This window comes from Dipodomys spectabilis, unplaced genomic scaffold (genome assembly GCF_019054845.1).
Source record: "Dipodomys spectabilis isolate Male_0828 unplaced genomic scaffold, ASM1905484v1 ptg000079l, whole genome shotgun sequence".
NCBI classification, from domain to species: domain Eukaryota; kingdom Metazoa; phylum Chordata; class Mammalia; order Rodentia; family Heteromyidae; genus Dipodomys; species Dipodomys spectabilis.
In genome coordinates, this window is record NW_024870756.1 from 1,326,337 (window position 1) to 1,354,266 (window position 27,930).

At 41.9% G+C, this 27,930-nt stretch overlaps 1 protein-coding gene and 1 non-coding gene across 5 annotated transcripts in view; both read right to left on the reverse strand.

Annotated features, from left to right (window-relative positions):
- The window catches only part of Aak1 (AP2 associated kinase 1), a 175,211-nt gene that overhangs the window by 91,815 nt on the left and 55,466 nt on the right, over positions 1-27,930 (reverse strand). The gene's annotated exons all lie outside the window — the stretch shown is intronic.
- Positions 20,893-20,965, reverse strand: Trnaa-ugc. Its single transcript has one exon. It is a non-coding gene; the product is annotated as a tRNA-Ala (tRNA).

Genomic DNA, 27,930 nt, shown 5'->3' on the forward strand with positions numbered 1-27,930 from the left:
ATGGTGCTGAGACAGCATTTCTGGACTTTCTACCAAAGAGGTTTTGCTGAATATTTTTAAATCTTGCCAAAAATCTAGGCACTAAAGATCTGGCCATATTTTTCTTGTTTATAAAAGAAAATTTGGGAATGGATCCACCTTTCTAACATTCAAAGTCATGAAGCAAAGGAGCCACAGACTACCAAAATGAGAAACACTTCATCCAGAATGCTTTGTTTCCCACTTTTCTGACCTCCGAACTCTTTTAAAAATAATGTTAAATCAGGCACTGGTGGCTCACCCGTATAATCTCTGCTACTCAGGAGGCTGAGATAAGAGGATTGTGGTTCAAGCCCCATGACTGACAAAAATAATAATAATGTTAAACTCAATGCATGTTGCTTACTTAATGGAGTTTGAATTGTGCAAAGAAGAGGAAAATAACCATAAAATAAAAATCCTGAAGCTTTTGTAAAGAATCAAAGAACCCCGTTAAAGTGGGGCTGACTCAAGAGATAAGGATAAAGGGTGACCATGACAGCATTACTACCTGTATTTCCCCATCTGCAGAGTTTAAAACTCTGGCAATTTTTCAATTGGCTTCTTCTATGCTCTAGGATTAAAGCTATATGTATCCTCTAAAGGGCTGGGCTTTACACACATCTCTTTTCTCAGCTTTGAACAAAAAATGAGGTTCAAATAACCCAGGCAGCTCCATCTCCCTGAGGCTGACCTCTCAACTGTCCAAGGCTCCTCAGAGCCTTTGGGATTAAAGACAGGCAAAGTCCCTTGCACGCGGGAAGTAAGATAAAGGTCTTTCCTCTTTGTTTCTACCACCCCACTCCCAGCCATAAAAAACCCTTTTTATCTGCATAAAACCTTACTATAATAAAGTTTTTGTTTTTGTTGTTTGAACTCAGGGCCTTACATTCTTGCTTAGCTTTTCTGCTCAAGGCTAGTGCTTTATTACCTAAGACATGGCTCGACTTCTGGCATTCTACTGGTTAACTGGAATTAAAAGTCTCGGGAATTTGTCTGCTTGGATTAACTTCAAACCTTGATCCTCACAGCTCAGCCACCTGAAAAGCTAGGACTGCAAACATGAGCCACCAGCACGCAGCATCATAAAGTTTTAAGTCTGGAATATCTTTCTGAGATAGGCCCCAAAGCCTAACAAGGCCAGGATGATCATATAAAGAAGCAGAATAGCCCAGGTCTCATTAAATACAGAGGCTACTGACACGATCACTGTGAGGGAGATCATGACAAAGGGTGACAACCACAACAAGGCAGGAAGTGTATACCTATTCCTGGGGTACCCACTCCTCAAGTCAAGGTGCTATAGAAGAATATGAGATGAGGAATGCCATTTCATCTGATTTCCAAAAGAAGTTTGCCTTTGTAGGTGACATCTCTTGATTTTTAAATTCAGACAACAGACTTTAAAAAAAAAACCAACCTCCTACACCCTATTCTAGCTAAGGAAAACATGACTCCAGGCTAGGACTGAACTAGATGTCTTGATCATTCTTTCTAAAAGCCTGTAAAAATAAGCAGGTCATGCATTAAAACTGCCATTTGACCACTGGGAAATGGAGGTAAAGAAAAACCTAAGTGGTCTCCCCAGTACTGCCCTCCACTAATACAGTCCTCAGGGGAGGGAACTTGGGTACACTACCCACTGTGTTCTTGAGCTCCCAAAATGATGACCAAGAGGCTGACAAAATCCTTCTCACACTGAAGACAACTTTGCCAGAAGTTTCAGAGGAAGAGACCATTTCCACAACTCTAGAGCAGATGGCAGAGAGCTCAGAAAAGTCTGTACAGGAAAAAAGGTCAAGCTGAAGCATGTGTCAACACTGACTGCAATGAGGGCTTGGGTGTCGTTTTTTTGCACGTCAATCTCCGCTCACTTGCCTCAAATTAAAAACCACCATGTGCCAGCTCCTTCTGGGGAACATGGCAAAGCAGTCCTCTCCTCAGGCAAAAAGAACACCCAGATGGGGACAGCTTGAGGGATTCAACTCCTTCTCCCCAGTAGAACTGTGGGCAAAGATTGGTCCCCACTGGAAGTGGCACAGAAATATCAACAGAACCAAGACTACAGCCCAGGTTGAACACAGAACACCAGCAACTGGCTCTTCTTCTCAAGGAATATAAGGATCGGGGAATACCTACAACTGAGGGGGTGTTCACACACACACACACACACACACACACACACACACACACACACACACACACACACACACACACACACACACACACACACACACACACACACACACACACACACACACACACACACACACACACACACACACAGAACTTGCCTTTATGGAAAAAGAAGATTTTTAAGAAACCACGTTGTTTTATGCATACCAAAGGCTTGTGAATCATTGCACACATAGAATCGCAGCACAGCAAGTTCAGCCCTATCATCAGCTAAGGCTGACCAAAACACAGCCTTCCTGGGCTACCTGGCCCCGTGTTCACTGTACTACTGCCCCTGGGTTAGCTATATGGCAAATATAAAAAGTGGTGAGACATCAGGAAGGTTATACTGTTTGTTCACTGAAATCCATAGAGAAGCTTCTCCAGGTCAGACTAAGCCTGAGCCACTCTCTTTTGTCTTCACTGCAGCCAGTATCATCTTTTCAAAACAGAAATCAATGCCACTCACCTGTTTAGTGCTGCTCAAGGTTTGTCCATTTGTTCTAGAATAAAACTCCCTGTGCTGCTTATGGCCTGTAAGGCCTGAAAGATGGGATCTCCCAGCATCCTCATATCTCATAGCTTTCCACTGCTCACTATTCCACAAAGCCTTCTTGCTTCCTCCAATCTACCTAAAGTTGTTCATGTACTTTTCTTTGCCCATGTCACTCTATCCTTGGCCTGACCAGTTTCTACTAACATCCTTCAGGTTTCAGGCTAAATCTTACTTAACTCCAGACTAAGCCTTCCTTGATTGCCCCTACTCACAGCTGCTTCAGATAAGGTTGAGTGCCTAGTTGTAAACAGTATCCTCTACTTTTCCTTCAGAATATTTCATAAGTATAATTAAACACTTGTGTGGGTAATTCCTGGTTTGATGCCTTCTGCCCTAGTAGACTGTAAATGGACTGAGAGCAGGTACGATGATAATGATGATGACAGGATAATTTACTGTGGGGCACTCACGTGTTTTGTTACGCAACTTGTTTGACTAGTACTATAAAGGAGAGCAAAACAAACAACAAAGCAACAATAACAATAACAAAATACTCTATTGGGTCCCAGTACTTCAGAAGGTTAGACTCTCCATCCTTGGGCATGATGCTCAAAGTACAGCTATATGGGAGAAGTTTCTGTGTTATCACAATAAGGAACACTTATCTTACAGATGATCCCTTCTTTCAAAAATACTCTCTGGACATCAGTAGCTCACACCTGTAATCCTAGCTACTCAGGAGGCTGAGATCTGAGAGGACCACGGTTCAAAGCCAGCACGGGCAGGAAAGTTTGTGAGATTCCTATCTCCAATAAACCACTAGAAAACTGGAAGTGGTGCTGTGGCTCAAGTGGTAGAGTGCTAGCCTTGAGCTGAAGAGCACAGGGACAGCGCCCAAGCCCAGAGTTCAAGCCCCACGCCCCCACCAAAAAAAAAAAAAAATACTCTTGTACTTGGAAAAAGAAGTCAAGAAGCACTGGACTCCACACCATCCTTCAGTTGAGAACAGAGCCAAGCTTTCCCTGAGGCAGTGGCCCACCATCTTCCAGAAAGTGGTATACACACAGAGAAGCTGAGGGAGCTATGCCAGTACCTAGATGCTATAGATGCCGAAGTTCTGACTCCATTCATTTCCAACATGTGTACGATTACTGGTCCATATTCTCTAAACATAGGACTTGGCAAGGATAAAACATAGCCTGACATTCTCTCAGCTCCCAACTGTTAATTCTAGAGTATTCCAGTTTAACTCCATGCTTCAAAGCTTTCTTGGTTTTCTCTTTACTACTTTTAGAGTAAGATCTTAATTCTGTTCAGAAACAACACTTTCTAGTGTGCTAGTATGAGTTCAGTATCCATGTCATGGATGTACACGGGTATCAAAGTACCTTTGAGGCTAAGTTCACCTTGACCATGCAACCTTCTTCCACCCCAACTAAAGCTATCACCAAGTAGATTTCCTCCTAACCCCAGAAACCATCCTTTCCACTCCATCCTTGGAGCTCCTTCTGTTACTGATTCCCCTTCTTTTTGCCAAAGCATACAAAAGCCCAAATTTCTGCAGTAGTATATAAAAACTTCTATACTTTTCCTGATCTTACCATAAAAATTTCAAATACAGTAAAACTGAAAAAAAATCACACTGCAACCATCCACATATATATATACCACCTGTAATCTACAAATAACCTTTTACTCTCTGTGCTTTATATACTCATCTATCCAAACATCAACTCATCTAATCTTTGACAAACATTTGGATGAACCTCAGTGAATTTCCCTCTTAAATACTTCAGCATACAAATTTATGGTGGTCAGGGTTTGTGATGGGTATTTCTGAACGCCAGCTTTTCTTTTTCACCCATGGATGCTGAGGATTAAATTCAAGGCCTCATACATGCTAAGTAAGACTCCCCCCACTCAGTTATATACCCAACCCTTAGGTATCAACTTGACTAGTTTGAGGGATGCCTAGAGATTTAGTAAAGTATGTTTCTAGGTTTGTGAGCATTTATAGAGAATAGTGGTATTGGGGGGGAGGCGGGGGTGTCAATAAACTGAGTGGGAGAGATCCATTCTGAATATGGGCAACACCAGCCAAGAGGCCCAGGGACCAGACGGAACAAAAAAGTGGAAAGGAGTAAACTTATTCTCTCTGCCTTTCTCACTTTCCCTTCCTCAATAGGTATGTTTTCTGTTGCTGTTGTCCTTGGATGTCAGATTGCAGGTTCTTCAGCCTTTGAACTTGGGCTTGCATCAGTGACTCAGGTCTGACTCTCCGAGGACCTTGGCCTCATAGTAGGGACTATATCACCACTCACTCATTCTCTAGTTCAGAGGCTTCCAGACTCTTGGACTGAGCTACTCTTGCCTTTTTCAAGTTCACCAGCCAGCTGCTGACAGTCATGTAGAACTTTCAGCCTGTGTGCCTTATAAGCCAATCTAATAAGTTCTCTCTACAAATATATGTCCTATTGGTTTGGTTCCTTTGGAAAACTCTAGTTTTCTTAAAATAATTGTATCTCACTTGTCTGCATATGGTCTCTCACTAAGTCTATATTCTCTCAGAGAGCAAGGATATTTTACTTCCCCACAATGATTCGATTTACCATACTCTTCACCTCAAGCTGATATAATGATTAGATACATTCTATCCAGTGGCCCACTTAAGCGAGCTGGCTCATCTCTCTCTTGAGAATCTGAAGTAAATACCAAGAACTTTGATCAGATGGTTGCTATACAACCACCTTATAAGAGGCTACTGTCAGCCAAGGGCACACTCACAAATAGGCACAGAAGAATGTTTTGCAATAAAGAAAAAATAATAAGTAGATGCTTGGAAGACGTAATCTGACATTATGAGGATGCCCTACAGGAAGAGAGGTAGACAGACAGGAGAATCCATACAATCTAACTTCATATCCCACTCTTGGGTTTTAGGGGGTTCCCTTGTGTTTGTCTAATAAATTCCTCTTCATTAATCTAATTTGGATTAAATTTTTGATCCTTCCACCAAGTAGCCTCTAAGCTACCAATAGGTTTGCATAATATTTAAGCTCTAATATGATCTAGAGTTTTAATCATTTCAAGCATTATAGAGCCTAACAGAAAGCATCCAGAACAGACTACTAGAACATTGAAAACTGTACTTTGAGGGCTGAGGGCATGTGGCTTAACAAGCATGAGACACTGAGTTGAAACTTTAGTACCAAAAGGGGGAAAATTGCATTTCATGAATTAGAAATTTTAGAAATTTTGGGAGTGAAGCTATGGCTCAAGTGGTAGAGTACCTTATTAAGTAAAAAAGCCAAGTAAGAGTGTGAGGCCTTGAGTTCAAGCCCTAGTAGCAAAAGGGAGGGAAAGAAAGTGGGTGAGAGGGAGAGGAAAAGAGGGAAGGAGAAAATACAGGCAGGCAGGCAAACGGGTAGGAAGGAAGAAAGCGGAAAAATGGAAGGAATAGCAATTACCCTGAACTGATTACTACATACTATATGCATGAATCAAAACGTTACACTATAATTTCAATTAGAAATAAATATAGTTGCAAAAGAAAAAAAAACTGTACTGAGAACATTCATTACTTAGGGATGTTGGAAGGTGGTTTTTACCTAGGATTATCAGAAAGCAATCATACAGAAGAGGATTTAGTCCTTCAATGGAAGGAAACACACGGGCTGGAGTCTATCATATTAAATGAAATAAAAGCTCAGCTAGGGCCATACCTGTCAAGACGTTGACTCAAAAAAAGAAAGGACTAGGAGCACACCAGCTCCAACTGATAAACAGTATTATTTCTGCCTTTGGTGTAAAACCAGGACTGGAACTCTTCCCTGGGGCACAAAAATACAGAGTCACTCTAACTGATTCTCCTTTTATGTCAGGCTGCAGAACAGCTGGCAACAGCTTTGTTACTGATCCTGTTCATTATTTTAAATTCTGATATTTTGTTCATCATGGTTTTTTTTGCATTGACTTTTATGTTTACAATACTGCACATAAATCCGATTACTGTTTTTGGGGCACCTCCTTCAATTCTAGAAGTGAGTGCCTCCCCTTAGCTCTCTGGCCCTGTATGAACCTACAATCTGCACAGTAGAGAAGATGGCCAGGTAGCAGCTTCCATGAAGGCTTTTCCACCCTGTTCCACAGAAGCTCTGAGTTGAGATAGTCCTTCAGGAAAAAGAAAAACTTACAGAAAGACTCTGAAGAAACTAAGGGCTTGGAACAGGAAGAGAACAGTCCTGTAGAGCTTGTTTCTGGCTCTGGAGTTCCAGCCATGCAGTAAAACTCCAGGGATAGCCTATTCCCAGGCCCTCTTGGGCCCAGCTGTGATCTGATTTGACTCGGGCTCCAAACCAAACATACAAAACCAAGCTTTATTGATGCAGAGATCCAATATTAACAGCCTAGAAATCAAATTAGCATAAACGAGTACTAAAAATAAAAGTGATATAGGGTTTAGAGGAAGATAGTCCTTTCATTAACCACAGGGTATTGGGGTCCTCCATGAAGGACTGAAGAAGGAAGACACAGGTCAGTGAAGAGAAGCCAGAAGCTAGGGGGGAAAATCTGAAGCTTAATTAGGATTTACAATGTTCACTCCTTGGAAGCCAGGCATGCAAGGGAAACCAAGGTGCCACAGAAGCTTATAACCAACAAGGAAGAGAGATCAATCTGTAAATCAGGAGATCCCACTGGGCCTAGAAGGAAGAGTAAGACAATGCTGTCCAAGTGTCTTGTACTGCTGTTAAGGCCATAAGTCAAACCAAGTTGAAGAGGTTAAGGGGTAAGAGCTTAGTACTGTGCACACTGTATCAGCAAGCAGTTCAAGCTAAGCAGTCAAGCCTTCTGGTAGGAAAGCCAGCTGACAGGTACCACAAACAATATGTAACATGTATAAAAATTCTATAAAATTACCTGAAAGTTCTACTTCTACCTCGATGGGTATAATCTAAAATATACACAAGAGAATGTTCAAAAACACCACACACGCACACAAATCTATTAAGTATGGAAAATGGAAAAATGATTCATTGTCTAGTAAAAAAAATTATTTTAAAAACCCCAAAATGCCCATACAAAAGATATTATACAGCCAGTAATATTTTAACATTTGGAATATATTAACATGTTAACAATACATTAAATAAAAACAAAAAAGTTTATTAACAACCCAGCTACCTAAAGATAGGTGCCAAAGGCAAAGAGATTAGAAGAAAACACAACAAAATGCTGTGATGAAAACACATAAAAAAATTCCTAACACTAATTTACCGGTAGGTGATAGAATTACAGATGTGTACTTTCTTCCAAATCCTTTCTATTTTTCCAAATTTTCTATTGCAATCATGTATCATCTTTATATTATCATTTTTATTGGCATACATTAGCAATACAAAGGAGGATTTCATTCTGTTTCCACAAACAGTACTCAGTGGAATGTATGCAATGTATTCCAATTTCTCTATCACTCTTCCTTACCCCCTTTCCTAATACAATTTTAAGAGGTTCACTGTTCTATGTTTATACTTGCCAACAATCTTTTTAAATAATACGCATTCTCTCTAACCCACACCCTCTCCTAGTATCCATCTCCCCAAGAGAATGTGTTTCTCTTTCCTCCTTCTCCTCTCCTTTTGTAGTATCAGGATTTGCTAAGCAGGTATTCTATCACTTGAGCCAGATCCCCAGCCCTTTATTTCTCAGGCAGGGTCTCTCTTTTTCTTTTTTCTGCCTGAGGCCTGATCGGAGCAGACAACCTCCTACTTTATTTAAATTACCCATGCAATGTTGAGGTAATAGGCATGTTACCACCATGCCCAGCATTTTTGTCAAGATGGGAGTCTTTTTAACTTTTTTTTTTTGTCGGTGGTGGGGCTTGAACTCTGGGCTCAGGCGCTGTCCCTGCACTCTTCAGCTCAAGGTAAGCCTCTACCACTTGAGCCACAGTACCACTTCCAGTTTTCTGGTGGTTAATTGGAGATAAGAATCTCACGGACTTTCCTGCTTTGAACTGTGATCCTCAGATCTCAGCTTCCTGAGGAGCAAGGATTACAGACGTGAGCCACCAGTGCCCAGCTTTTTAACCTTTTCTTAAAACCAAAATTAAGGCAAAAAAAAAAAAAAAATCCATGAAAAATTTCAACGTTTTAAATAAAGACAATTAGTATTGATTTTCCTTTGGCCTACAGCTCTATTATAGCTGGATACAGCATTGTTACTGACCCTCATTTTATGTGAAGGTACTTTGTTCATCCTGGAGATTTTATACTAATTTGTTTCTACATTTACTCTAAGTCCAACTGGCTAAATTCCTGGAAAATGTTCCCACTGGCCATAATGGTCATGCAGTGAGGTAGACCAATGCCTGTCTTGTCTTCTGGAAGCACAGAGCAGGAATTAAAGCAGGAGAATAGCCTGGAGACAGGAACAGCGTGGCCCAGAAAGCCTCCCACATACCCACTCAGGTTCTGCCAGACCACAACTGCTACAAAGCCTTCCTCACCTCCACTAACCCCTTCTTCCTCCTCAATAACTTTCTGGGATTAAAATAGAAAAATCCTTTCCATTCAAAAGATACACAATAACTGATACTCCCTCCCCAACCACATGGGAGCACTAGCCTTGAGCAAAAGGAGCTCAGGCCCAGAGTTTAAGCCCAGGACTAGCAAATTAATTAATTAATTATTAATTAATTAATTAAATTAAAAAGGGACCTAAAGGCTCATTTTCACAAGATCAAATCAATAATCACAGAGGCATGACCACTTAGACATTGCAATAATAACAACAGATCTATCTGAATATAGGAAGAAGCATACACAGTGTTAAGGTCAGTCGCAAGGCTTGTTCCTCAACAGACCTTTACATCTTCCATCTACTTTATAGCACATCTGTTCAGGACACTGCTAGAAATAGCCTGTTGAGATTCATCTCTGTGCTAAGCACTCCCACATGCATTAACTAATTTCATTCTCGTGACAATCCCGTGAGACAAGTATTATATCCATCTTGTCAATGGGGACCAACTGCAAATTCACTATGAGCAGCAGAACTCCAATCATCTTTCCCAAACCTAGATATATAGACAGTGCTCTTGTCCCATGCCACCATGCTCACAATCACAAAATAGGCTTCCAAAAGATTCTCCAGCACACTTCACTATGATTTTCTCATCAAGTTACCCAACATCCATTAGAGACCCAACGAACACAAAATGAGACACAGCTAAGCAAGGAATTCACTTCACTTTCTGATTTCTGACCTCTGGCTCCACATACTCAACAGTGTCTACTATACAGTCCTATAAATACTCTATGCAGTAGGAAAGGTAGAATTTATTCCAATAGTGTAAGGGAGAAGTGGTCTTCTAACACTCCTCCTCTTTGTTCATTCTGCCCCCAGGGCAGGAAGCGCTGAGTGACAACTTGAGAGAGTACTAAGTAACTACAGGTGCATTGCTTTTCAGCACATCTTCTACCTTCCAGCACAGTGGAGTTCATTTCTCAGATCAGACTGCAGCTGCAAAGCTTGAGTTACATTCCTTCCTCACCAAATTCTATTTTCTTACCCTTTGTATTCACTCTAAACAGCAGGAAGCAGGACACAATCTATACTGTGCCAAAAAGGAGCCCAGATGTTGCCAGTGCCTCCCCCCCAATCCCTGAAATGTTTGTCTCCACGGGACACAGGAGGGACTTCAATGGAAGCCAGCACTGTAGGTCAGGAAGGCTAAGAGAAGTTAAAGGAAGTGTTCTTATTCTTAAATTCATCCTTGTATCCCACTCATCTTCATTAAGGCCTCCCAAGAAATGAAAGCTCCTAGGAAACTGTGGTTTGAGTTGCGAGGGTCCTCCTGCATTGGATAGGAGACGGGGTAGAACTTGCTACATTCCTCACTCCTTCCCCCTAGGGCAATAAAAGGGAACACGGCCACCTCACCTCTCAGCTTTCAAGCAGTAACTAATTGTAAGTGAAAAACAGCATTAGGCAAAATCACAACACACACACACACACATCTCAGTAGGGTTATGTTAGTAAGAGTATGTGATGGGGGACAAAAGGGTAGAAAATACATTCTGTGAAACTCAGAACAAAAAGACAACTTAGGCTTTCCTCTGAAGGTTGAATAAAGAGAGATGCAGTTGATTAGAAAGATCCTATACTTCATTGCAATTAGTGATTCAATCCTAAGGAAACCTGAGTCCAAAGCTGAGCACATCAACAACCTGGCTCAGGCTACAGTTCAAATGCAATGAGATCTGCTCCTGAGTACACCGCCTTCTCCTCCACATCACAGATCTATACAGCCCAGCCACCTACCTTTAGATCTAAAATTATTTTCAGGGTCAAAAACATCATTTTAAAAAGTCTCATGCAGTAGTTGTACTCACTAGACGCAGCAGTGGTACTTACTAGACACATGTGGAAAATGAAAGACAACTTGTGGGAATGGATGGGAGGGAAAAAGTTGGTAGAGAGGGAAAGAAGGGTCCACTCTTTATGTGATTTATGTTACTGTAATCCCTTTGTATATCACCTTTATAATAACAATTTAAAAATTTTAAAATTTCAACACCAAAGGGCACTGAGTTTTTCTCCTTCTACTATCCCAAACTTAAGTCCTATAAGATCCTGAATGTACCTACTGTCTTTCATGCCCCTTTCCCATATCAATCCTGATGTCACTTCTACCTTTGGTCCTGCCTCTAGAGTCTATTAATCCCTAAAGAGGTTTCATTCAAGAAACTATGCCCCTAATCCCCTGTCTTTATTTAGCATAGTCCAAGTTTCTGATTTAGAAGAGGAAAAAACCAAAACCTCACACTCATTACTGGTTTCTTCATCTTTTTCCTTTCTCCACAAACACATTTTAAATAACCTATTTTCTCTAAGGCCTTCTGCAAGGCCCAGACCTTCCTGTGGTTCTTTCCAGATGGCCCCTGACATGGCAGCCAAGCAGCGATTTTTCACTGCTGACATTCTTCTCTCTTCCCTCTGGGTTTCCAAAGGATGTTGCATGTGCAGTTTTGCCATACATTTCTTTTTTTTTTTTTTGGAGGGGTCTGGTCGTGGGGCCTGAACTCTGGGCCTGGGTACTGTCCCTCAGCTCTTCAGCTCAAGACTAGCACTCTACCACTTGAGCCACAGCGCCACTTCCGGTTTTTTTCTTTTTGCTTATGTGGTGCTGAGGAATCGAACCCAGGGCCTCAGGCATGCAAGCCAAGGGCTTTACCACTGAGCCACCTTCCCAGCCCCAAGTCCATGAGACTCTTATCTCCAATAAACCACCAGAAAACCGGAAGTGGTACTGTGGCTCAAGTGGAAGAGGCTCACCTTGAGCTGAAGAGCTGAGGGACAGTGCCCAGGCCCTGAATTCAAGCCCCACAACCGACAAAAAAAAAAAAAAAAGCGTAAGCATCAACAGGATAGGTTTTATGTCTGCCATTTTTCTATTTATTATATGTATTTTCGTTTATAAGTACCTCAAGTCTCTCTGTTGCTCTGTTTATCCATTACTGTCCTTTGTGTTGAATGTATCATTTTAATTCTATTGTTTCTCCCCCTCCCTCCATTTTCTGGATTGTTTCCTTCATGTTTGCCCTAGGGTTATAATTAACACTTCAACTTATAATACTCTAATTCAGATTAATACCAATTTAATTTAAACATTATATAAAAAGTATATTCCTAGACAGTCCTATTCTCATCCTCTTCCTTTGTGCTATCATTGGCACACTGTAGGTCAATTAACAAATTTATGAGCATTGCATTGTATAGTTTTCTTTTTTTTGGAGGGGGGGAGGTCCAGTCGTGGGGCCTGAACTCTGGGCCTGGGCGCTGTCCCTCAGCTCTTCAGCTCAAGGCTAGCACTCTACTACTTGAGCCACAGCACCACTTCTGGCTTTTTTTTCTTTTTGCTTATGTGGTGCTGAGGAATCGAACCCAGGGCCTCATGCATGCAAGGTAAGCACTCTACCACTGAGCCATCTTCCCAGCCCCCTGTATAGTTTTCTTTAAAGATAGATAGCAGGAAAAAAAAAAAAGAATTACAAACAGAAAAATATATTGCATTTTATGTTTCCCTTTTAAAGAAGAGTATAAGAATGTTTTTATAATATCTGTAGGACCAATTACTGTCTCTAGAAGACATGACCCATAGATTTGACTTTCTTATTGGCTTAATGGATATTTCCACTTGTAATTTTCATATGGACTCCGAATTCAGCCAATCAGCCCCTCCCCCTGCCTCATTTCCTGTATTTTCTTTTTTTCCTTTCTTTTTTGCTGGTTGTGGGGCTTGAACTGCACTGTCCCTGAGCTCTTCAGCTCAAGGCTAGCGCTCTACCACTTGAGCCACAGCACCACTTCTGGTTTTCTGGTGGTTTACTGGAGATAAGGGTCTCACAGACTTTCCTACCTGGCCTGGCTTTGAATCGTGATCCTCAGATCTCAGCCTCCTTAGTAGCTAGGATTACAGGCATGAGCCACTGGCACCGGGCACTTCCTGTATTTTCTATGACTGTGGATGCAACCATCTAATTATGTCTGCTTGGAAATCATCAACCATTATCTACCCTATCTCCTATCTTTAGTAACATCTTTCTTCCTGATTATCAAATCTTTTCTCCACCTCTTTCAAGTTTGCTTATTTCCGCTTATACTCATTAGCATCACCTTGTTTCAGATGCTCCACAGTTTTTTTCCTGGAATACTGCAATTTTTAGTTATTTATTTATTTATTTTTTGGGACCGGTCATGGGGCCTGAACTCTGGGCCTGGGCGCTGTCCCTCAGCTCTTCAGCTCAAGGCTAGTGCTCTACCACTTGAGCCACAGTGCCACTTCTGGCTTTTTTTTTCTTTTTGCTTATGTGGTGCTGGGAATCGAACCCAGGGCCTCAGGCATGCAAGGCAAGTGCTCTACCACTGAGCCACCTTCCCAGCCCCGAATACTGCAATTTTTTAGTGCATGCTAAGAACAGAAACCTTTAGGTGGAGGTACTCTCTAATTCAGTGATTTATCTTTTTCTGGATATGTCTGGCCCTCCACGTGGGGGGGCAGGGAGAGGCCTGGGAAAGAGCTGGGAAAGAGCTAGAAAAAGAGAGCATCTGGGCCTGGGCTAGGCCTTATCCAGGGTATGGGCGGAGAAAGGTGTGGCCACATCAAATTCAGATGTGACCTCATTGGATGCAGATGTGACATCTTCCAGGTGTGCCAGTTGCCTAGGTAATGCAGGTACTGGGTGGAGACTATGCTGCGAAGAGGGTGGAGTCTGCTCACTATCCAGGAGCGGACCTTACAGCATTGAGATAAAGTACTTGGTAAATAGCTAAAATGCTAATAAAGGGCATAATTAGCTGGCTTCAGTGGGGCTGTGGGATCCATGTTTCTAAAAAGCAGCTGAGCCGCTGAGCGGAGTGCCGGTGGCTCAAGCCTGTAATCCTAGCTACTCAGGAGGCTGAGATCTGAGGATCGCTGTTCAAAGCCAGCCTGGGCAGGAAAGTCCGTGAAACTCTTATCTCCAATAAACCACCAGAAAACCGGAAGTGGCGCTGTAGCTCAAGTGGTAGAGCGCTAGCCTTGAACTGAAGAGCTGAGGGACAGCACCCAGTCCCAGAGTTCAGGCCCCAAGACCCACCCAAAAAAAAAAAGCAGCTGATACAATGATCATTTGCCCACCTGAGAAGCTACTATCCCATGATCAGGAGATATTCGGGTCTCTTTGAAATAAACAGTTAAAAAAAAACAGTATATGAAGAATACTTCGAAGAAAATCAAGAGTGTCTTCATGTTTAGAGAGAGAATATAATATGTGTGATTAAATAAGCTGCACCACTCTGGGGTAGGGCAGTAGTGAGAAACTATCATTGCTGCTCAACGGGTCTGGGGGGAAGGAAGCTAATGACTTCGCAAATTCTTGTTTTCCTGAAAAGACTGGGGGGGGGGGAGGGGGAGAGTTACTGTAGATAGTATCCACATTCTAAATGACTAGTCAAGACCCTACAGAATGAAACCTCTTTGCCAGATGCCAGCTCAAGCTAGTGTGAACATTAGACAAGGTAAAAGAGGTAAGTTAGGCTAAGGCAGTTTCACAAACAGGGCTCAAAAACAATAGGAAAAGAAGAAGAAATATAGGTTGTGGAAATAAAATTTGCTGTCCCAAAGCCTTTGCAAATATGAGGAAAAGGATGCTGATGTTGAATCTCTCCAAACTTCCCTCAGGCTGGGAGAAAGTAAGACACCAGTGAGAGTCCCACATCAGCCTCCAGGCTTTTAGCCATGACAGTTCAGTCACCCACCCACCTTTATCATGTGTGACTGCCACTTCCCAGAACTCTGGCAGCTTTTCAAACATCTCCATGTGAGAGATACCAAGGGGCAGCAGAAAGAAAGAACAATGGGTAGGAAGTCAGGAGGCCTAGTTCTGGGCCAAGTTCCACAAATGACAAGCCATCCTTGTGAGCAAGTCATCACACTTTTTCTGGGCCCTAGTTTCCTTATCTGTAAAGTAAATGTGGTGCTGGATGACTCTGACCTCTGGAGCTGGGTAACTGCTATACTTGGGTGATTCTTTAGGGACAGCAAACACACAGGACTAACTCCTCAATTCTACACAGGAATTGGAAGGATCAGTTCTTTAAAAGACAAATGTTGCTTTCATGCTGGGAGGGAGGGGGTGGTCGGTGTGAAGGTGAGGGGAGAAGAGCAAGGAAAAGGAAATAAATTACAGCAGCCCTCTGACATCTGAGCAATAGGAGCATTACAGCAAAACATTCTTTCCTTTGGGGAAGGTTTCACTCAACTGCACACAACTGCACCACTGAATTTTCCTGACAGGGGCACAAATCCTCAAGCAGAGATTTTCAGATAAGGATCTCTTAAAGAGTTTACAAAGTTAAAAGCAAAATTTGAAATTCATTGTGTGTGTGTGTATGTATGTGTGTATGTTTGTGTGTGTGTGTTTACCGTACAGTCAGTAGCCAAAGTCCTTCTGAGTCAGCTACAAAGCTGACAGCCCAAAGATCCTATCGGCCTGAGTGCAGCTCAGCAATGGGCCCAAAGACACTTGTTCCCACTTTCCTGATGTCCTTTGATTTCATCATTTGATTCCTAGCAATTTGATTCCTAAGACCTAAGTCAGAAGCAACTCATCAGATTCCATGAGCATAGCTGTTTCTATTTCAATTCTGAATTGAGTTCGTTTCATTTTTTTCCAAAACCATAATATTTGTTCAAAATATGAATTTTCACCTATAAGGTATATTGAACAGGTAGGTTTCATTAGATATCCCATGAAGAGACCACCACATGCTATTCAGGCAGGAAAAGAAGCTTATTTACTGAACTGCTGCCCTGGCCCTGCTTGGTGGACAGGCATGGCCAAATAGGGCAACCCACCCCTGGGCCAGGACTTATCTAGGCCAGGGACAGGAAGAGGTGTGGCCAGGTGGGGGAAAGGTGTGGCCACACGGGTTCTAGATGTGACCTCAGGGCCTGGACCCTCCTAAGGTCAGATGGGAGGCATGTGAGCAGAGGTGGCCCAAGATGTGACCTAGCAGGAGGGGAAGGTGACTACTTCCAGGTGTACCAGCTACCTACTTAACAGATACTGGGTGGAAACTTAGCCAAGAGGTAGACCTGCATGGCCTGGGGCAGACCTTACATCATCCACAGTACAAAACACCCTGTCACTACAATAAAATACTTATAAATTTTAATTCAAGTTTAAAATACAACAAGGGAGGAGGTAACAATGCTTGACAAGAAATGTATTCGCTGCCTTACTCATGTAACTGTACCCCTCTGTACAGCATCTTTACAATAAAATTAAAAAGAATTTCAGAATCCTAAAATCCCTAGTATTTGTTAACAATCTCATTTAAGTGGCAGCAGAGTTTTCATCTATTTATGTGACATACCTTTTCTGGAGAAGCTCTTATAAAAACACCTGATTTAAAAACAAAACAAAACAAGTCTCTGTCTCTACTACTATTACTACTACTACTACTATGTAGCCCAAGCTGGCCTTGAACTTGTGATCCTCTAGCCTCAGCCTCTATTGTACTGCAATTACAGGCATGTTATCACTAGGCCTAGTTTCTTTAAAAAGAGAGAGAGAAAGAAAAGAGGAAGAATAGGAAGAGGAGGAGGAAGGACTCAGTGGATTCTCTAAGTAGTTGGGAAGTCCGTTATCTTCACATGAACACCCCTCCCTAACACTCAAGTATCTTCTACAACTTAACCAAACTTCCAGTACTGCTGATGGAGAATGCCTATTCAGAAACCCTCAAAGGTTGTTTCAGCTACTTTCCTCTGCATCCTACCAACCTCAAGAAAGGAACTAATGAGTTGGGAATAAAGATACATTACTTAAAACGTTTTGTTTGGGTTATGTTATTTGGTTTTGTTTTTTTTTTGGGGGTCCGGTCACGGGGCCTGAACTCTGGGCCTGGGCACTGTCCCTTAGTTCTTCAGCTCAAGGCTAGCTCTCTACCACTTGAGCCACAGCGCCACTTCCGGCTTTTTTCTTTTTGCTTATGTGGTGCTGAGGAATCGAACCCAGGGCCTCAGGCATGCAAGGCAAGCGCTCTACCACTGAGCCACCTTCCCAGCCCGTTTTTGTTTGTTTTGTTTTTTTGTTTTTTTTTCTTGGTGCCAATCCTGGGCTTGAATGCAGGGCCTAGGGCAATGTCCCTTAGCTTTTTGCTCAAGTCTAGCCTCTACTATTTGAGCCACAGCTTCACCTCTGGCTTCTTTGGTAGATAATTGGAGATAAAAGTCTCACAGGCTTTCTGGGCTGGGTTGGCTTTGAACCATGATCCTCAAATCTCAGCCTCTTGAGTAGCTAGGATTACAGGTGTGAGCTATTGTCAGCAAAATATTTGTCTTTAAGAAAAGAAAAAAGAGGAAGTGGCGCTGTGGCTCAAGCGGTAGAGCGCTTACCTTGAGCTGAAGAGCTGAGGGACAGCGCCCAAGCCCAGAGTTCAAGCCCCACGACCGACAAAAACAAAACAAAACAAAAACCCACCAAAGAAAAGAAAAAAGGCACCAATGTTTCTAAGTCTCTCTCTCTCTCTCTCACCATCTCCTTGAAAATAAACCACAATCAGGGGCTCCTAACCAGGCAGGCATGACTTCTAAGCAGATGGCAGGCCTCATAATTAGGTCATTACATAATACCTCTTCTCTAACCAGCCTCTCTATACTTCATTCCAGGACTCCAGGTTGATCAGCTTTTACACAGTGGTTACTTTAATGATAATTCACTCTTGGGAACACAGTAATACTAAGTTTTGATAAGAAGGAAAGAAACAGTATAGAAGAGTCAGGTTGCTCTGACCAAATCAGTTTGAGCAGTCCAGACCTGTACTGGGAACTATTTCTTTTAGTGCCTTGGTTTCCCAGCTGGTCAGACTGAAGCCAATACCTGGTTGGTCTTGTTCCATCACAGGATTCAGGTTTAACGAGTCTTGCATCATGTGATTTGATTTTTAAGAGATATTTTAAGGGACAGTTAGGGTCACATCAGGCTCTCACTAACTCTTCACTGAACTAAAGACTGTCCAAGGGGTGCCCCAAGCACACAGGCAATTTCTGCTCTTAGACCCAATCAGCATTGAATCAGGCTCAACCTCTGACCTGAAGCACTCTGAAACCTCCCAAGAAATCTAAAGCTGTCTCTGCTACCACCCTTAATACACCTTACTTCTTCTCCTGTAGCTAGCCACACTCTAAAATCACTGTTTCCTTCACCCAATATCAAAACTGTCATTACCCACACTCTAAAATCACTGTTTCCTTCACCCAATATCAAAACTGTCATTACCAATCTGTTCATTTTCATGGTACTGTGGGTCTCATTTCCTGGTATCTGTATAGTAGGTCTTCAATTTACAAAGTCACCTACATGTATGTTCTCATCTTTTCATTGTAGTAAGCCTTTATTATCATTTTGTAGGTTCAAAATCTAGGACCTCATAAATATTATAACAAAAAGCTCCATAAAGAAGTTAAGGTAGGGCTGGGAAGTTGGCTCAGTGGTAGAGTGCTTGCCTTGCATGCATGAGTCCCTGGGTTCCATTCCTCAGCACCACACAAGCAGAAAAAAGTCAGAAGTGGCGCTGTGGCTCAAGTGGTAGAGCGCTAGCCTTGAGCTGAAGAGCTGAGGGACGGGGCCCAGGCCCAGAGTTCAGGCCCACGACTGACAAAAAAGGAAGAAAAAAAAAAGTCAAGGTATAATTCAGGACTACAAGACATTCTGCATTCTTATACATAAAATGTGGATCAAAACAGCTCTGATGTTTAAAAAATGCACTCTATTAAAATGAAGGTATTAGAGGGAGAGATCAAGGAAGGGGTGACATTGTCCAAAAAGAAATGTACTCTTTTCTAATGCTGGTGGCTCATGCCTGTAATCCTAGCTATTCAGGAAGCTAAGATCTGAGGATCACAGTTCAAAGCCAGCCTGGGCAGGAAACTCCGTAAGACTCTTATCTCCAATTAACCACGAGAAAACTGGAAGTGGGGCTGTAGCTCAAAATGGAAGAGTGTTAGCTAGCCTTGAGCAAAAAAGCTCAGAGAAGGAAGGCATTCAGGCCCTGAGTTCAAGTCCCAGGACTGACCAAGAAAAGAGAAATGTACTTTTCTCTGACTTACGTAACTGAAAGCGTTCTGTAATCAACTGTATAATAACAATTTTTTTAAACTAAAAAAAAAAAAAGTATTAGAGATTTCCAACTAAAGGTACTACACAATTAGGGATATCCTCCGAAGAGGTCCAGGCCTCCATGCTACTCCTTGTTCTCCAAGAAGTTTGGCTTGATGTTCATGCTTTGATCACCGTGAGTTTCCCAAGTTCTGTGAAACCAGCCTGAGTTGGTGGCTATGTGGGCCCTTTGTTCAAACAGGCTGGACTATGAGTTTAGGTCTTCCTCACTGCAATTCTCAAAATTACAATATTCAATGCTACTCTTTCTAGCTGAAGTCCTGTTATCTCTCCTGCATTGTTAATAACAACCATTGAGTTCTAAAGTCCACTGACATTACTAGAAACCAAATTCAAGAGTTACCCCAAAACTGTCTGACTATGCTAAAAGCTTAATAGGTGATGTGGTAGGTGGTAGAAGGAAAAGATGACCTTAATATGTGAAGATTCTAGGGTTTGATTTTTAGAAACAAAACTTGTTTATATAATCTTGAAAACATTACTTAATTTCTCGGAGCCTCAGTTACTATCCATATTTTGCGTCTGTGGAAACTCTCCACAAGGTTATTGAGAAGCAGTAAAGAAAAATATTATGAAAAGAGGTAGGGGAAAAGGCTGGGAAAACAAGTTACTCCAAACACAATCTTCTGCCTGATTGGTTGAGCATACTCCTGACCCCCCATCCATTACTGCCAGGAAAAACTCAGAAAAAAAAACATAACTCAGTGTACAAAAATACCTTAGGATGAAGATTGTGACCACCACATGGGCAGATTTTGTCCATGCTTTGTATTTCTAAAATAATCACTGTACAGTTTTTTTAGGCCTTTTTCAGGTGAGATGAATAAAAATGAACTGAGAACAAAGCAATGAACTGCAAAGCTGTGGCCCTGTGAACCTAAGGCAAAGTGGGTGGCTGAATACCAGGCTGGTAATGAGGCAGAAAGGCAGGCAGGAGACTTCTGACTTAGGGAAGCTATGAGCTTTGGAGGAGACTAACCACAGTGTTAACAGGAATGGCTTACACAGCTTGGGGAATCTCAAAGAGGGCTTGGCAATGATAACATGCAAAAGCCTTAACATTACAAAAGAAGTTGGGAAATTCAGGTTCCAATTATGGCTTTAACTATGTGACCTTAGACTAAAAACTCTTCAAAGGCAATTGGAAAGTATTTTTTGCCTTTTCTGAATCATGTAGAGTAATATAGTCAATCCTGACTAAGCACTGGATGAAGGAATGCTTGGCTCCTGAGCTTTCTAAGCCTCAGTTTCCTTCCCTGTATCACAAAAACTTTAGAAATTCACAACTCTACAGCCATTCAAGGGTTCATATTTATTCCAATGTTTCTAACTTGTAGACAGCTTTTTTTTTTTTTTAGGGGGGGGTCCAGTCGTGGGACCTGAACTCTGGGCCTGGGCGCTGTCCCTCAGCTCTTCAGCTCAAGGCTAGTGCTCTACCACTTGAGCCACAGCACCACTTCCACCTTTTTTTCTTTTTGTTTATGTGGTGCTGGGGAATCGAACCCAGGGCCTCTTGCATGCAAGGCAAGCGCTCTACCACTGAGCCACCTGCCCAGCCCCTAGACAGTTTCTTATTCCTGACAGCCTGTCAGTACTGTCTTAGAAGTTTAAAATAACTATCTATCCCAGTTCCCCATCAGGGACCTACTGAGATCCAGAATTCTTAGGTTAGTAGGTTTGGGTGGTTTTTGTGGTTTTTTTGTGCCAGTCCTGGGGCTTGAACTCAGGGCCTGGGAGCTGTCCTTGACCTTTTGTAATCAAGGCTAGTGCTCTACCACTTTGAACTACAGCTCCATTTGCAGCTTTTTGGCTAGCTTAAAATCCTCTCCAGAGGTGATTGTAGTAAGCAGAGAATGGGAGGTAAAAAACAACATACCATGCTTTCAACTGCAACAAACAACTGTAACAAGTAGCTAAGCTGATTCCTTCTTCTACTGCTTGCCTATCTGCCAATACCAGCACCCTGCATTTCCTAAAATGAACTTCCTTGCTTCTAAAGAGTAAGGTTTTTGTTTGTTTGTTTGTTTGTTTTTTGGCCCAGTCGTGGGGCCTGAACTCTGGGCCTGGACGCTGTCCTTTAGCTCTTCAGCTCAAGGCTGGAGCTCTACCATTTCAGCCACAGCGCCACTTCCGGTTTTTTTCTTTTTTGCTTATGTGGTGCTGAGGAATCGAACCCAGGGCCTCATGCATGCAAGGCAAGTGCTCTACCACTGAGCCAGCTTCCCAGCCCTAAAGAGTAAGGTTTTGTAGTTAGAACAGGGTTCAGAAGCCAGGAGCCGGTGGCTCATGCCTGTAATCGTAGCTACACAGGAGGCTGAGATCTGAGGATCACAGTTCAAAGGCAGGAAAGTCTGTGAGACTCTTATCTCCAATTAATCACCAGAAAACCGGAAGTGGCACTGTGGCTCAAGTGGTAGAGCACTCACCTTGAGCTGAAGAGCTGAGGGACAGCACCAAGCCCAGAATACAAGCCCCACAGCTGACCAAAAACAAAACAAAACAAAATAGGGTTCAAACTCCAGCGCAAATAGTGAGTAGTAATGGGTTCCCTTAAGAAGCAAACAAGCATCACCTACTTCACAGTGGTATGGTGAAGATTATATGAGAAAGCAAGCATCATAAAGCACCTGGCACATATCCAAATGTAGAAACATTCAACAAATGTTAACCTTATCTCCCTCTACCCTTCCTAATTTAACATACATCAACTGTACCTTCAAAAACACTGTTAAAGGAATTTTTGCTGATAATGATATGTTCTACTTTCACTATTTGCTATGGGCATGGAGTTCCCCATAGTTACTTGTAAACAGAAGACGACAATGAAATCCCCCACCTTTGACAGCTAATATATGCTAATAAAAATAAAAAATTCATCTTCTCCTTAATAAATTACTCCATGTTAAGCCAGGCCCTATTGGCTCATACATGTAGTCCTAGCTACCCAGGAGGCTGAAGATCATGGTTCAAAGCCAGCCTAGGCAAGAGATTCGATCTATATTAACCAGCAAAAAAAACTGAGCTAGAGACCTGGCTCAAGTGGTAGAGCATCAGCTGTGAATAAAGAGGCCAAACAAGAGAGTGAAGCCCTGATTTCAAGCCCCCTAGCATCAGCACACACACAAAATTTGGTGACAGTGTAAAAAAACACAACTGCCAGCACTCAGGAAGGGATGGCATAAAGACAGTTGAGTTGGAGGCCAGCCTGAGATACATAAAAAGACTTAGTCTCCATTAAAAAAATAAAAATCACTACAAAAATCAATGGCTTCAAGTGTTCCAACTATTCATAATCTTCCCCTCTAAACCATTAAAGCAGGCTTCAGCAAGGATGCTTGATGCCTGAGTGTACCTGAACTATCCCTGAGTGCTCAGCTGTGTAATGTTACTCTTTAGTTCTTAAATTTATTTTGGAATTGCTACCACAAGCACATGCTTTCTTTTCCATGCAGGTTCTTGTGATGTTGCCATCAAACAACTGGCATTATTGAGTTCTTCTGCATTCTTTCCTTTTACCAAATGGCATGTCTGACCTGTTTAATATTGTTAGAACTATCACAGTTAGGACTATCACAGTACATGAAGTAGAATAATATTTTATAAAGAAAGATCTTGCTATAGACTCCCCCAATAGAATAAATGAAAGAAATTCTACCACAAGCAGCCTCTGATTCTCAAAAGAAAATTCTGCTGTTTTAGATGTGTTTTGGGTTTTTGGGGGAGATTTTTGAAGAAAAGAAGAAGCAGTTCTGAAACAATATTTTCATCTGTTTCACATGAAGTCCATTTTTTTTCACAGCCTGATCACAAAGCCATTACTAGTTTGGGGCTGGGGTTAAGTGTCACAATATAGATGAGAAAAGAGGTTACAGTGACTTCCTTCATCACAGTCAGGGTTAACATGTACTTAATTAGATCTGAATTGAAGAGTCTTCAGACCAACTTATTTTAACCAATAAAGATGTGTCAAAGTCAGGGAACAAACCAGGTTAAGTCCAGACAAGCAGCAGAGTACATAGTGGACCAAGGATGAGAATAAAATTCCTGGTCTCTAAAATTACATATTGGTCAAGCACTGGTTAAAAATTTTTAAAAAAGAGTCAAGACCTAGAAAGGCCAATAGGAAAGGAGAACTAAGGGCTATGACTAGAACTGATATAGCCACTGTAATTAAAAGAAGGTAAAGGAGTTTGGGGTCTGAGAGGTTGACATTAGTGTCCTGAAAGCAATAAGCAATCTCTAGGCAAACTTGTCACATCCATTCAGACACAAAAAAGTTAAGGACTCCAAACTTGTGTTAAGAAAGCTTCCATATTAGCTCTACAGAAGAAAACTAAGCAAAATGCTTAAGGAAAAAAAAAAAAAGGCCAGACACCTGTGGCTTATGCCTATAATCCTAGCTATTAAGGAGGCTAAGATCTGAGGATCATGATTAGAAGCCAGCCCAAGCATGAAAGCCTGTGAGATTCTTCTCTCTAATTAATTACCAAGAAAAAGATGGAAGTAGATCTGTGGCTCAAGAGGTAGTATGCTAGTCTTAAACACAAAAGCTCAAGGACAGCACCTGACCCCAAGTTTAAGTCCCAGGACTGGCACCACCCAAAAAAAAAAAAAAAAGGCTAAAAACATAGTCCCACTGGTTCTTATGAAATAAACCATCTCGGGCTGGGAAGGTGGCTCAGTGGTAGAGAGCTTGCCTTGCATGTATGACGCCCTAGGTTCGATTCCTCAGCACCACATAAGCATAAAGAAAAAAGCCAGAAGTGGCACTGTGGCTCAAGTGGTAGAGCACTAGCCTTGAGCTGAAGAACTGAGGGACAGCGCCCAGGTCCAGAGTTCAGGCCCCACTACCGGACCGCCAAAAAAAAAAAAAAAAAGAAATAAACCACCTCTTCCAGGTCAAGGAGTGTATCAAAAGAACTCTATAAGACTCTTTAGTGTGCAAACAACAATAGAAGACAGACATGAGAACAAGCTGAACTAGGGTGGCTAGCTGAGAACAAGTTACTGTCCTCTAGTGCCAGCTAGGCACACTCATCATTCGCTGAAGTCTCTATATTAGACAAGGTACTCTAACTTCTTGGTCATCCCAATGCATACTGCAAAAGTGAAGAGACCTTCTCCTGAAACATCTAGTTTTAGCTGGTATTAACACCCAATTATATCAGTGGCACCAAGACTTCTGAGGACTAATGCAGAAGGCACTAGGGATTTGGGAAGTAAAAAAGCCCGATAACACAGATTACCCTTTCTAAGAAGGCTAAGTAGAGCAACAGTATAGATCATCATCTGTATTCGCACCCCCAGACTGCCATTCTGCAGTACCTGTCCTTCCTGGAGGACAGAACCTGGGCAGCAATGATTTAGCAGAAGCCATACCCACTAACTTGCACCTGGCCTACTTAATATAGCAGGCTTAGATGTCTCAATATGTAACTGGCAATGCACAACGCAGGCAACAACAACAAAAAAATGATTTTTAGGTTTGCACTATCTCTCTGGCTGGAAACTCACTACTCAACCTTAGCTTAACCACCTACTAACTGGAAACACCAGTCATTGAAGCCTCCATTTTCACAGCTGCAAAGTAGAAACCATTATATCTACCTCAACAATCTTTACTCCCACTTCCCCTATACATAACTTTGTTGAAGAAATAAGAGCATGAAAAAAGAAGGGGAAAACACACAAACATACACCTGCTACAGAAAAATGAATGTCACCTGAAATTGGTTAAAAAAAAAAAACTTTTGGAAAATATTTCAGAAGGATTCTGAAGAACTGGTAAGACTGAAAAGCCAAAGTTTTGTATGTCTGGCTTTTATGGAGCATTTACTCAAACTATATTCTAACGAATGTCAAGGGGTTATCAAGGGGTTAACATTACAAATACTACTGTAGTCACCCTCAGTGACTTCAGAAAATATGTAGATTTAAGTATTTAAAAAATGGATAAAGATCCCAATTCAAAAGGTCATAAATGAGCCCCCTAACATTACCAGCTCATTTGGAGCCTGAAATGACTGGAAACCAGTGAAAATCAGTAAGATCTGCTCATCCTTTATAACATCTTTGATCCCATCTAAGAGATTTACCATATAACCCAGGTACAGCCCACAATGGCCCAGAGCAGAAGAACTAAGGCTGTGTTTTAGGAGGAAGTCTCTGAAATAACTTATAAATGACTATATTCTGGAGTCCACAGGTTACATTTGCTTCTATGCTGTAAACCACAAAGACCGCAGTCAGTCTAATGGAACCGGCAATAGAAAGGTGGGGCAAGATGTCACCAATGTATGTGCTGGCAATTTTCCTAACATTTTTATTAATAACTCCCAGTTACCCTCTCCTGATTTTGCTAGTTCACAGATTAGCCAGTAAGAGAAGACAGGAAGTGAGGCCCAGGAGCCAAAGGAATTAAGGACTCCACAATGCAGTTTTGACCTTGGAGAATTTCTGGTAATTTCTTTTTTTGGGGGGGGGGGGGTCCAGTTGTGGGGCCTGAACTCTGGGCCTGGGCACTGTCCCTCAGCTCTTCAGCTCAAGGCTAGCGCTCTACCACTTGAGCCACAGCACCACTTCCAGCTTTTTTCTTTTTGCTTATGTGGTGCTGAGGAATTGAACCCAGGGCCTCATGCATGCAAGGCAAGCACTCTAGCACTGCCACTGAGCCACCTTCCCAGCCTCATTTCTGGTAATTTCTACACACATTTTGGGTTGTCAAAACGGGAAAAAAGAAGTGTTACTTCTATCAAGTTAGCAGAGGCTAGGGATAGTAACATCCTACAGTACACAGGACAACTCCGTACAACAAAGAATTATCCAGCCCTAAAGGTCCATAGCAGAGGGTAGAAAACCCTGCTCTAGGCAATGACCTACCACATCCTTATCCCAGGATCATGTAATATCAAACCTGTTAAGTTAAAACTGCTAACAATGACTAAGATAGGCAGGTGGTAACTTATTTACAAAAGCTAAACATACACCTTTTGTGTTGTTTTTGCGCCTAGAATTCTTGCTTTCTTATTCATGGTTGGCACTCTACTACTTAGTAATACACTCTGGAATTTTGCTGATTACTAGAGATCGAGTCTTTCAGACTTTTCTGCCTGGATTGGCTTTGAACCACAACCCTCCAAATCTCAGCTTTTTAAGTAGCTACTATTACAGGTGTAAGCCATCACTACCAAGCTAAGCATAAGCTTTAAAAAAAAAAGTAACATAAACAAATGCTTTAAAGTGTTCTTAAGGATGATAGGAACTTTATGGAGACACAATTGACAGAATCTGTTCATCCAGCAGTTTGTACTTAACAAAAGAGAGGTGTATTTAAGAGCAAAGTAGTGTGTTTAAAAATGAGATTGTGAACTCTGCCCACAATTAAAAATAAGAAAATATGGCAACACTGTTTAATAATGAACATAAAAGATTCTTAACTTGCTAACAGTTTATTTACAGAGCACACTGAAGAATGAAGTGGAATGTTCTTGTTTTTCAGCTTTCAAAGAATGTCATTTGATTTCAATTATTTCAGTGAATTTTTTTTTTCAAATGTATTAAGCACATTCTGGAAGTTTAAGCCAATAAAATTCAGCCAGAAAACAAAATACAAGTAAAAAATGCTAAAAATGGGCTGGGAAGGTGGCTCAGTGGTAGAGCGCTTGCCTTGCATGCCTGAGGCCCTGGGTTCGATTCCTCAGCACCACATAAGCAAAAAGAAAAAAAGCCAGAAGTGGCGCTGTGGCTCAAGTGGTAGAGCTCAAGCCTTGAGCTGAAGAGCTGAGGGACAGCGCCCAGGCCCAGAGTTCAGGCCCCACGACCGGACCCAAAAAATAAAATAAAATAAAAAAAGACATTAAAAAAAAAAAATGCTAAAAATGTTTAGACCAAATTTCCACAGCTAGCAGAGATATAAAGGTGTAGAACTCACAAAAAGCCATTTTTCTAAAGTGGCAATTCTACTCCTAGAAAAAGAAATGTTCATACAACAACCTGCAAAACAATGTTAATAGCCAACACTGTGGAGTTCAATTGTCCTTTTTAAGATGAATGGGAAGACAAATTATGAAATGTCTATAATGGAATACTACTCAGTATTAAGAAAGTATGAATTGCCTTCACAACTGGCATGAAGGAATCTCAGAAACATGTATAAAAACAGGCAGGAAGAAAACAAAACAAAAAACAGTATTATCATCTACAATTAAAATATCCAGATTATAGGGCACTCGCCTTGAGCTGAAGAGCTTAGGGACAGCACCCAGGCCCAGAGTTCAAGCCCTAGGACCAACAAGAAAGAACGAAAGGGAAGAAGGAAAGGAAGGAAGGAAGGAAGGAAGGAAGGAAGGAAGGAAGGAAGGAAGGAAGGAAGGAAGGAAGGAAGGAAGGAAGGGAGGGAGGGAGGGAGGGAGGGAGGGAGGGAGGGAGGGAGGGAGGGAGGGAGGGAGGGAGGGAGGGAGGGAGGGAGGGAAGGAGGGAGAGAGAGAAAGAGAGAGGAAAGGGAAGAGGAAGGGA